The 11,254-nt window shown below is 35.1% G+C and overlaps 1 long non-coding RNA gene across 1 annotated transcript; it reads right to left on the bottom strand.

The window, feature by feature from the left end:
* Positions 1 to 3,766: 3,766 nt before the first annotated feature.
* On the bottom strand, positions 3,767 to 4,254 carry LOC145790165 (uncharacterized). The gene is made up of 3 exons (XR_014328813.1): positions 4,149 to 4,254; positions 3,982 to 4,044; positions 3,767 to 3,872 (listed from the first exon to the last, which is right to left on the bottom strand). It is a non-coding gene; the product is annotated as an uncharacterized LOC145790165 (long non-coding RNA).
* Between the last annotated feature and the right edge of the window lie 7,000 nt (positions 4,255 to 11,254).

Genomic DNA, 11,254 nt, shown 5'->3' with positions numbered 1-11,254 from the left:
CTATTTTTCATTTTTGGCAACGAAATGTTTCGTCTCCAAATGTTGCATTTTTTGTCCTCTATAACATCAATTTCGTCACCAAAACTAAATAATATTTTATTTTAATTGTTTTTGGCGACGAAATATTTCGTCACCAAATAGATTTTAGTGACAAAAGTTTTCCTCACCAATAATATGGATTAAAATGACAAAAAAAATCATTACTAAAATGAGCAGAAAAGCAAATTCTTCAATGACAAAAAATATTTTGTCACCAAATTTTTCAATTTAGCGACGAAATATTCAGCAAATATGACGAAATTATTTTTTTGGTACTATATCATTAGTAACAAAATTATTCGTCATGTTTTTTTGAAAACTAATAGCGACAATTTTTATTTCGTCACTAATAAAAATTAAAAAAATTGAAAATGGGGGTCCTATTTTCAAATTAAATTTAACCTGTTCATCCAAAAATTCCCTGTGCATTTCAATAACCTGTTCAACAAAATATCTATTACAAATCAATACAAAAACTCTTCATTTTCATAAACATGACAATCGAATTTCAGAATTATCCACAAAAATACAATATGAACTGCATGCGGATTATAAACATGTCTCCTAATATCTACAAAAAACATGTCTACTAATATCCACAAAAATATAATATCAACCGCATGCGGATTACCAAACATGTCTCCTAACATCCACAAAAAATATGTCTACTAACATCAACAAAAATAAAATATCAAGTGCGGATTATCAAACATGCCCTGTAATACCAACAAAAGTATAAATTTTACAACGCAACCAAAATACATGTAAGGTAATATGAACAAAAACACAAAATGAGCTAGTTTCTGCTCTTCAAATTACCAAATATGTCCATATCAAATCTCCAATCTACAAAAAAATAAAACACAAAAAAAGAAAAAAGAATGCAAGTTAGACAATTATTATCTTATCAATAAAATATACAATTTAACATGCATTTTTTTACTTAGTGTTCAAATCGGGAGTCCGGTGCTAGTTCCGTAAGTTTCCACAACTTACATTGGTCCCTCCCGAGGTGTTTGAGGTGTTCCCCAGGCCTTTCCATGACTGTTGTACGATTTTGGGCCCCGATGGCCTATTTTCAAGCTTAAGTATGAAATAGTGCATTTTTGGACTTAGTTTTCAAACCGAGAGTCCCGTAGTAGTTCCATAAGTTTCCACAACTCACATTGGTCCCTCGCAAGGTGTTTGAGGTGTTACCCAGGCCGTCTCGTGGCTGTTGCACGATTTTGGGCTCCGATAGCCTATTTTCAAGCTTAAGTAGAAAAAAGTGAATTTTTGGACTCAGTTTTCAAACTGGGAGTCCCGTGCTAGTTTCATAAGTTTCCACAACTCACATTAGTCCCTCCCGAGGTGTTTGAGGTGTTCCCCTGGGCCGTCTCGTGGCTGTTGCACGATTTTGGCCTCCGATGGCGTATTTTCAAGCTTAAGTGTGAAAAAGTGCATTTTTGGACTTAGTTTTCGAACCGGGAGTCCCGTGCAAGTTTTATAAGTTTCCACAACTTACCTTGGTCCTTCCCGAGGTGTTTGAGTTGTTACCCAGGCCGTCTCATGGCTGTTACACGATTTTGGCCCCTGAAGGCCTATTTTCAAGCTTAAGTGTGAAAAAATGCATTTTTGGACTTAGTTTTCAAACTGGGAATCCCGTGCTAGTTTCGTAAGTTTCCAAAACTCACATTGGTCCCTCCCGAGGTGTTTGAGGTGTTCCCCCGTGCCGTCTCGTGGCTATTGCACGATTTTGGCCTCCGATGGCCTATTTTCAACCTTAAGTGTGAAAAAGTGCATTTTTGGACTTAGTTTTCGAACCGGGAGTTCCGTGCTAGTTCCGTAAGTTTCCACAACTTAATTTGGTCCCTCCTGAGGTGTTTGAGGTGTTACCCGGGCCGTCTCGTGGCTGTTACACAATTTTGGCCCCCAAAGGCCTTCAAGCTTAAGTGTGGAAATGTGCATTTTTGGACTTAGTTTTCAAACGGGGAGTCCCGTGCTAGTTCCGTAAGTTTTCAAAGCTCACATTGGTCCGTCCCAAGGTGTTTGAGGTGTTACTTGGGCCATCTCGTGGCTATTGCACTATTTTGGCCTCCGATGGCCTATTTTCAAGCTTAAGTGTGAAAAAGTGCGTTTTTGGACTTAGTTTACAAACCGGGAGTCCCATGCTAGTTTCGTAAGTTTCCACAACTCACATTGGTCCCTCCTGAGGTGTTTCAGGTGTTCCCCGGGCCGTCTCATGGTTGTTGCACGATTTTGGCCTCCGAAGGCCTATTTTCAAGCTTAAGTGTGAAAAAGTGCATTTTTGGACTTAGTTTTCAAACGGTAGTCCCGTGCTAGTTCCGTAAGTTTTCACAACTCACATTGGTCTCTCCTGAGGTGTTTGAGGTATTCCCCGGGCCGTCTCATGGCTGTTGCACGATTTTGGCCTCCGATGGCCTATTTTCAAGCTTAAGTGTGAAAAAGTGCATTTTTGGACTTAGTTTTGGAACGGGGAGTCCTGTGCTAGTTCGACAACATACTTATAACACTACTATATCCCATGATTCCAAATATCACCATTTCCAGTATAAGTATCTTTCCATAAAATGGACGATTAATCAACTACTGTTCTGATGACTCTAATAGTTCCAACATCTACAAGAAGGTAGATTCTGGCAAAAAATGTGCACTTATTGATGGAGCTCACAAGTGGATGGTTCTCACACTCCACAGTTGCCATTACAAAAGATCAATTTAGATGATAATATTTAGCCATTATGCAATTCTTTTTATTTGTGCACATCAATTTTCATCCCATGAGTCTCTTCCGATTCAATCTCCCCATCACTCCAAAAGTTAAAGAACAAAACCAACTATAGTGTGAAAGCATTTTCTAATATGAATTTAATTCTCTTTCCGCATACCTGCATATCATGGAAATCCCTTCCAGCATGCGGGTTAGCTTCAAATAACGAATGCAGATACAGATGTAAAAAGTATCACACTTATTCCCCGCAACCAAAAGTTATGAAACAACTTTAGATGCAGTGATTAAGTCTCTGTGCTGGGTTAACAATGGTACTACATGTTTGCAATCTATCATCATCAGTTGGACAACCTACACATTCATAGATTACAAAAGAAAGTGTCAATAAAGAAGTTTCAGTGTTCTCTTTGAATTTTTCCTTGCTAGGTAACAACTGATAATGATTACAATAACAACAGCAGAAACAAAAAGCAAATCAAGGAAATAGGCAATTTCAAGCTTAGATATGATACGAACCAAAAAAAAATCACCTAATGTGGTAACATACACATACCTTTTCACGAAGAGCATCATGTAAGTTATGTTTTTCAAGAAAGTCAAATATATCTAGCTTCATAAGCTGAAGAATAAAAGAAAATTAAATAGTAAGGAAACAACCAAGTTAATGCCAAGAAACTAGTATAGCCAGAGCTTGATTTTGCAGAGCATCATGTGAGTGTATTCAGTAGTGTAACTACTTTAAGCTGCCGCTAGTTTTCTGCGTAAACTATGCAGGACTCTATATAGAGCACTTATATCAGCATATAGTGCAAAAGCTTTCTCATATCGTCCATTAATTACATACAACTCTGCTAGTGCCTGACATGGTAAAGTAATTCATAATGGAAAAGATGTAATAATAACCAAAATTCGTAATCAATATCAAGATAACAATGTTCATACCAACCTCTCCTAGTGCATCAATCATGGATGAAGTATTAAGTTAAGGTTCTATGGCTGAGATAACAGGCAAGGCAGAATAAATTACAGGCGGCCAAGATTTGACAATTGACAAGAGATCCTCGTGGAAAGATGGATTTGTTATCAGAGCAACAAGAGCTACCTGTAGATGATTAACAAAAACCGCTAAGACCTTTATTTCTAATTTAGCAAGTCCAAAGAGCATATGAAGTATCAAACTAAGTTTTCAGGAAATGTCAAATATTGCACACCTCATAAGCAGTATCACGTAACCTTGGGTTTTCAGTTGGTATGTATGGAACCAATACAAGAAGCTGACGAAGATGAGCATAGTGGAAAACCCATATGTGAGAAATAACCCACTGCTAGTTATTAAAAATAAATTTACAGGAGAGTCATACTTAATAGTATTTAGTACCTCTCCCATGTTGAAGCCGATCCTCGCAACAATTTGGGACATAATGATGTGGCTTCAGTATATTTCCTTTCCACAATCAAATGATCAAGATAGCTAGACCCCACCTGCATACATAGTGGACAAATTGAAAATGTATTACTACCGATACTATAATATAATATGGAACTGCGGAAAGAAATATATAGCAAAGTTTAGTTATTGTCCACATGTACATGAAAAAGATTTTGCAATTGAAACAATCAAAACTGACAACAGGAGATAGTAAAAATAGCCATACTATGGCTACAAAAATGACTGTCCGAACGTCATAAATAGAAATGGCATATATAACCAATTGTCAAGGACTACGCACCATCTTTTATCTAGAAAATGACTAGATTTTAATTTTAACCACCTCATACTTCGAGGGAGTTGGAATGCCTAATGTGGCTCTTTTATTTTTTAGAAGCACAATGCCCTTAAAAGGCTTTAATTTGGAGCCACAAAAGAGGCATGAATTTTGGTTCGTAAAGTTTTGGTGCATTGAATTATTTATGCTATGGAGGGATTTCAGTGGGTTGATCATTTTCTTGGCTTTGTTGCTGAATAAGTATTTAGGCCATAAAGACAATTGTTTTGAATTTCCAAATGTTAGCATTTGGGAAGGCCATTATTTTGAATTTTGAAATGTTGGGCCTTAGACAAGTATCCAGTGCATTGCATTGAGCTAAGAAATATGGTCTTCTGCATCCCTAGCAATCAACAAGAAATTGCATTTGTAAATCAACAGAGTTTGTGATTTTTAATATGGCATAGGAGATGATATAATGGCAAAACAAACAATGCGAGCAGTAAAGGAATCAAAATTATGCTTTTAAATCCCACAATTTTTTCTCTCAAGGTGAATTAAAATTTAAAGCATTCCATTTTCAGGCAATTCACTCATCATATTAAGATGACATACACTTAAATTCGTTAAATAAAAAATTCATTGAACTCACTAAAACTAATGGATGAATTCTACACTTGTCTGCTCAAGCACCCCCCCAACCAACTAGGACACCTATCTGCTCATGCACCTTCTTAATTTGTTTCACCATTTTCTTATTTTTCAATAAGAACTTCCAAATTTTTTTCACTTCTATCTATCTTCTCACAAACTTGAAGTATTCAAATTTAGATATCCATAAATGGTGAGGAGCCTATGCTTAATTGGAATTCTAAAGATACTGCATTTGGTGAGCAGACATATGAAAAAGATGAGAAGCGGGGGAGAACTTTAAACAGATAACTCCTAATGTTTGCATAATAATCATCTCATGAACTAAACTTGACAGATAGCATTAAGCAGTGATTGGATTCACAAGTGCGAAAAAAGTGTCTTCTTACTTTATAGATAAGATAGCATATAGATTGATATAATTAACGATAATGCTAAAAACAGCCCTTAGGGCTGTTATTAGTGTTGAAAAATGTGTAAAGTGTATTGAAATATGTAAAAAGTGAATAAAAAAATATGAAAGTATTTTGGATATGTGAAAAGTGTATTCGGATTATAAATATTCTGGCCTTTTGTGCTGTAATTAATTATCAATAGGAAAATTACATACTGACATTCTATTAAAATAGAAACTAAGGAAAGATAAAATTGAACTAACCTAGGTTTTGCAATAACTACATCCTTTGGGGATACAATATAGTATAATGGCTCACCACCAGCAGCCCACTGCCCACCTGCATAGCTGCTACCTACATAAAAAGGCATAAGTATTACCACTGTTTGAATGCAAATTCATAAACTCTTGGACACTTTTACCTGAGAATGGAGCATGAGCAAGGGCATAGTCCTTTGCCTTGTCATGCTCAAAGCCATGGACAGGTAGTGCATCTGTTACAAGCTCATCATTGTTTCATGTGACCGCACACACTTCCGGTCTCTCAACATTTCCCTACTTACAACAAATTTCTACATCTTAACACTTATCATGTAAACTATTGACTTCTACCTATCTATATTTATATAGAAATATGACAGTGTTCTAGTACTATAGAATAAATTGAATAAAGTAATAGAACTAAACCATAAAGGTTATTAGAGGCTTAGACAACATGATAGTCCATGATTCAAAGGGTCAATGAAGGACAATATGCAATGTCATAGAAAAGAAAAAAAAGTTGTCAGAAGAAGATTTTGAGGCATAAAAGGGTTGTAGAAATCATAATACTAAATAGCTCTGAATAATTAATAGATGAAAAGCACAGAAAATTACTTCGTGAAAAGGAATAAGGATAGACAATCACACAAAAAATTGGCATTCCATGGGCAGAGATGCTGAAAGAAAATAGACATATCAACAAAATATAGCTTATAAACATCTCAAAAAAAATTCCCAAACGTAACAATAATGAACTCAATCAAATATCCTATTACTTCATCTACAATCTTCACATCCTTCGAGCTTACTCTAAGATGAGTTTTGGCCTCTCTTCTTTCTGAAGGCAAATGTAATAAATAAATAAAAATAATAATCAAATCCCCTAGTTAACAGAAGCATTTAAAAAAGTAAGGTTAATTAATTAAACAATCAGGAAAGCCAATGGATTAAATCTTGGTTCAATACACAAGCCAATAAAAAAAAAATTCATATAAAGAATTGAATTTCCAAAACAATGGCTTTAATTGGATTTCCAAAAAGAGAAAAAAATTCACATACAAAGAAAGATGAACATTGGCTGTTGAAGTTATATATATATATATATATTATATGTATCTAGAGCATATACAACAGAGAAAGAAAAAGCAACGGACGAAATTATTACACAGAGAGAGCAACGAGAGAGAGAAAGAGAGAGAGAGAGAGAGAGAGAGAGAGAGACTAACAGTGGTGGTGGTGAGCCGATCGGCACAGCAGTAGCAGTGAGGAAAGGAGAGGCTAACGATCGGCAGCAAGGGAAGGAGAAACCAACGGCGGCGGTGAGGAAAGGCTGTCGGCGGTGAGCCGATCGGCACACCGGCAATGTGTGTGAATCGATGAAATGTTAGCAGCGGCGGTGAGGAAACTCAGTCTTGTGAATGAGTATAAGGTATGTGAGTGTGTGTGTGAAATTAGGTTTGATTGTGAAATTAGGTTTGATGGAGAAATTATTGTGTGTGTGTGTGTGTATGTGTGTGTGTGTGTGTAAGGTCTGTGTGTATAACCAAGCATAACAGGTCTTTTTTTTTTTTTTATAAAGAAGAACAGATTTGCTTCTATGGGCGCCAATATATTTTCATTTCCCTCTAAAATATTTAGCAACTAAATCATTTATTGGTGACAAAATTATTTCTTCACCAAAAATAAAAATATTAGCCACAAAAATAGTTTTGTCACTAAATGATATTAAAATATTAAAAATTATTGGTGACAAAAATATATTCGTCATTAATAATTTTATAATTGGTGACCAATTGTTTCGTCACCAAAAGTCTCAAAATTTTGATGCCCTCCGAAAAAATAGCAGGAAAATCTTCGGTGACAAAAAAAATATAAATAATGACGAAAAATAATTTCGTCACCTAATTTTTTTATTATGTATTTAGATTGGTGACGAAATTTTATTTTTGTCTCTAAAAATGGTACACTTGGAGACGAAATATTATTTTCGTCATTAGTTTTCATCTCTAAAGACTATTTTTGTTGTAGTGACCCGAGAACTTGTGGGAGAGGCTATTTTATTAGCAAATTATATCTTAAATAGAATACCTCACAAGAAAACTAATCAAATACCCTATGAATTATGGAAAGGTCATCGACCTTCTTATAATTACTTAAAAGTGTGGGGATGCTTAGCAAAAGTGGCAGTCCCTAGTCCTAAAAAGACTAAAATTGGACCAAGAACAGTTGACTGTGCGTATTGGTTTTTGATATTCAAGTTGAGTATTCCTAATATACACACAAATACTATTATCGAGTCGAGAAATGCATCATTTTTCGAACATATCTTTCCTTGGAAAAAAGATGAAGAGAATCAAATTCTTGTAGATACAGAGACAATGGCTGAACAAGCGGAGTCATCTGAATTGGAAGAGCGGAGTTCTAATAAACGCACTTTTAATGACGCCATGAGAGGTGGCAAAAACCAACAAGAAGATGAACCTAGATATGAGACTAAGGACATTTAAATCTTTTGGTCCAAATTTTCAAACTTTTCTGTTAGAAAATGAGCCTCAAAGTTTTAAGGAAGCGATGTCAGGTTCTGAAGCACCTTTATAAAAAGAGGCTAAAAATGGCGAAGTTGAATCCATTCTACAAAACCATACTTAGGAGTTGGTTGATATTCCTCTAGGTTGCAAACCACTTGGATAAAAGTGGATTTTCAAGAGGAAGATGAAAACAGATGGTTTGATTGATAAATACAAGGCTCGCCTTGTGATTAAGGGGTATAAACAAAAAGAAGGTACGGACTACTTTGACACATATTCCTCTATAACAAGAATAACATCCTTTCACATGTTGATTGCTATTGTAGCTTTGTATAATCTTGGTGGAGTTTTTTTTAAGTTAAAAGTTGATAATCATAAAGTAGAAGCTAAAAGCATCCCTACCCCAGCTTTTAAATAATCAGTGCTTATTTAAGCTAATTTTGCCTAATAAGCTACAAGCAAAAACTGCACCAAACAGTCTAGTACAAACTCCCAAATCAAAATAAGCTATAATCACCCATCAAAAGCTGTAACAAACAGTCCCAAATGTTAAGACCACTTTCTTAAATGGAGATTTAGATGAAGAAATCTATATGGAACAACCTGAGAGTTTTAGGGTTCCTGGCCAAGAGAAGTAGGTTTGCAAACTTGTCAAATCCTTATATGGATTAAAGCAAGCCCCGAAACAATGACATGAGAAATTTGATCATACTATGATTTCGAATAGATTTAGGATAAATGAGTGTGACAAATGTGTCTATGTCAAAAATACAAATAGAAGTTATGTCATCATTTGTCTCTATGTAGATTATATGCTCATCATTAGTAGCAATATCAAAATGATAAAGTCTACCAAGAAATTGTTGAACAAAAGGTTTGACATGAAAGATATAGGAGTAGCAGATGTCATTCATTGAATGAAAATTTCAAAAATATCTGATGGATATGCCTTATCTCAGTCTCACTATGTTGAGAAAATTCTAGACAAATTTGGGAAGCATGACAACCATTCTGCTAAGACACCTATAGATGCTAATGTTCATTTATTAAAGAATACAGGTGAAGGCATATCACAATTAGAGTACAGGTTGATGTACTTAATGAATTGCACACGGCCTGACATAGCATATGTAGTCAGCAAGTTAAGTAGGTACACAAGTAATCTAGGGAAGGATCATTTGACAGCTATAATTAGGGTACTTAGATATCGAAGACATACCCAAAATTATGGATTGCATTATACAAGATATCCAGTTATACTTGAAGGGTACAACGATGCGAATTGGGTATGGGATACTAATGAATCAAAATCCACGAGTGGATATATCTTTACCCTGAAAGGCGCAGCAATCTCTTGGAAATCCTCCAAGCATACTTGCATCTTAAGGTCCACAATGGAATCAGAGTTTATCGCTTTAGATAAAACAGGAGAAGAAGCATAGTGGCTTCAAAATTTCCTAGAAGATATTATGATATGGTCAAAACCCATGCCAGCTATATGCATACACTATGACAATGAAACAGCAATAGAATAGGCATAGAATCATATGTATAATAGTAAGTCTCGACACATTCGTTAATGACATAATACTGTTAGGCAGTTGCTCTCAAATGGTATAATTATCATTGACTATATATGGTCTAGAGATAATATTGTGGATTTGTTAATAAAAGGGTTAGCCAGAGAGCAAGTGTTTAATTTATTGAGGGGAATGCGATTAAAGCCTATTAACTTAGAATCGCTATAATGGCAACACAATCTAAAAGATTGGAGATCCCATGTGATATCTCAGGTCCTAGACTTGATCAGTATTGCGTAGTTAGGTGGTTTGTTTTACTTTTAGCCTTTTGATTTTCGTATTGGGTCGTTGAGATTTCAATTTCGCTCTTACTTAACCTCTCTTAACGTTTTCGAGTTAAATTTTGAGTTTTGGGCGTTGGAACTAGTATCGGGGTGTGGAATCAAATTTTTGGCTTTGGCTAGCAAAACCACTCGTGTGGATTTGGTAACCGCTCGAGCAGAATCACTTAGGATTTTGGAAACTTTTGGGCAGAAAACCGCTTATGCAGATTTGAAAACTACTCATGTGGATTTGGTTGAAATTCAAGGTTTTTCTCTAGCTCGAACTGCTCACAGGAGGCGTGTGAATCTGCTCATGCAATTTTTGACGCGTCTATCTCAAATTTTGAGTTCTTTTCCTTAAATCTGATGCCAAAAATGTGTTTTACACACTTTTTCATACATCTCTCTGTATATATTCATCTTTTCTGCTCCATCTCTCTACAAACCCACCCAAACTCAAACTTCTCTCTAAGATTTAGCAAAAACAATTAAGATTTTGATAGGGCTTTTTACACCAAATTGAAGAGGGCGACGAAAGCTATGTTTTTACCGATCGAATCAAGATTTCATCAACGTTGGATTTTAGGGTTCTTCTCTTCTTCCTCTCTTAAGCTTGAGGTAGGGACATTCTTAGGGTTATATATCTTTTTTTGTAAGTCTATGCTTGTTTGGAAACTTTCTCTTATATTTTGAACTATGATTTTGGGTTCATGAGCTCTAAATGATTTTAAAAGTGGATTTTCTCTATATTTTCCTAACTTTTTGAGAGTATGAGCTATGTTGTTAAGTGTGAGTGTTGTTTTGAAAAAATCCTTTCAAAAATGGAAAAAATCTAGCTTTTGGTGGAACCCTAGAAATTTAGGGATTTTGGAAAAAAAAAATGTTGAGTTATTAGGAAATTCATCATTGATAAATTATTATGGTGAAAAATTGATGGAGGGATTTCTATAATTGTATCTAATGAGGAATTCCATGAAAAAATGAGAAATGTTTGATTTTGAAAATTGATGAATACTTTATTGTTGGTTTGTCTTGAAAAGAGCAAGTTTGAAAATATTGATTAACATATGGAGAATGCATGTAATATGGTATTGTTATTTA

The sequence above is a fragment of the Camellia sinensis genome, chromosome 5 (genome assembly GCF_055761805.1).
Source record: "Camellia sinensis isolate YWXY chromosome 5, ASM5576180v1, whole genome shotgun sequence".
Classification (NCBI taxonomy): domain Eukaryota; kingdom Viridiplantae; phylum Streptophyta; class Magnoliopsida; order Ericales; family Theaceae; genus Camellia; species Camellia sinensis.
This window is presented reverse-complemented; position numbering and strand designations above follow the sequence as displayed.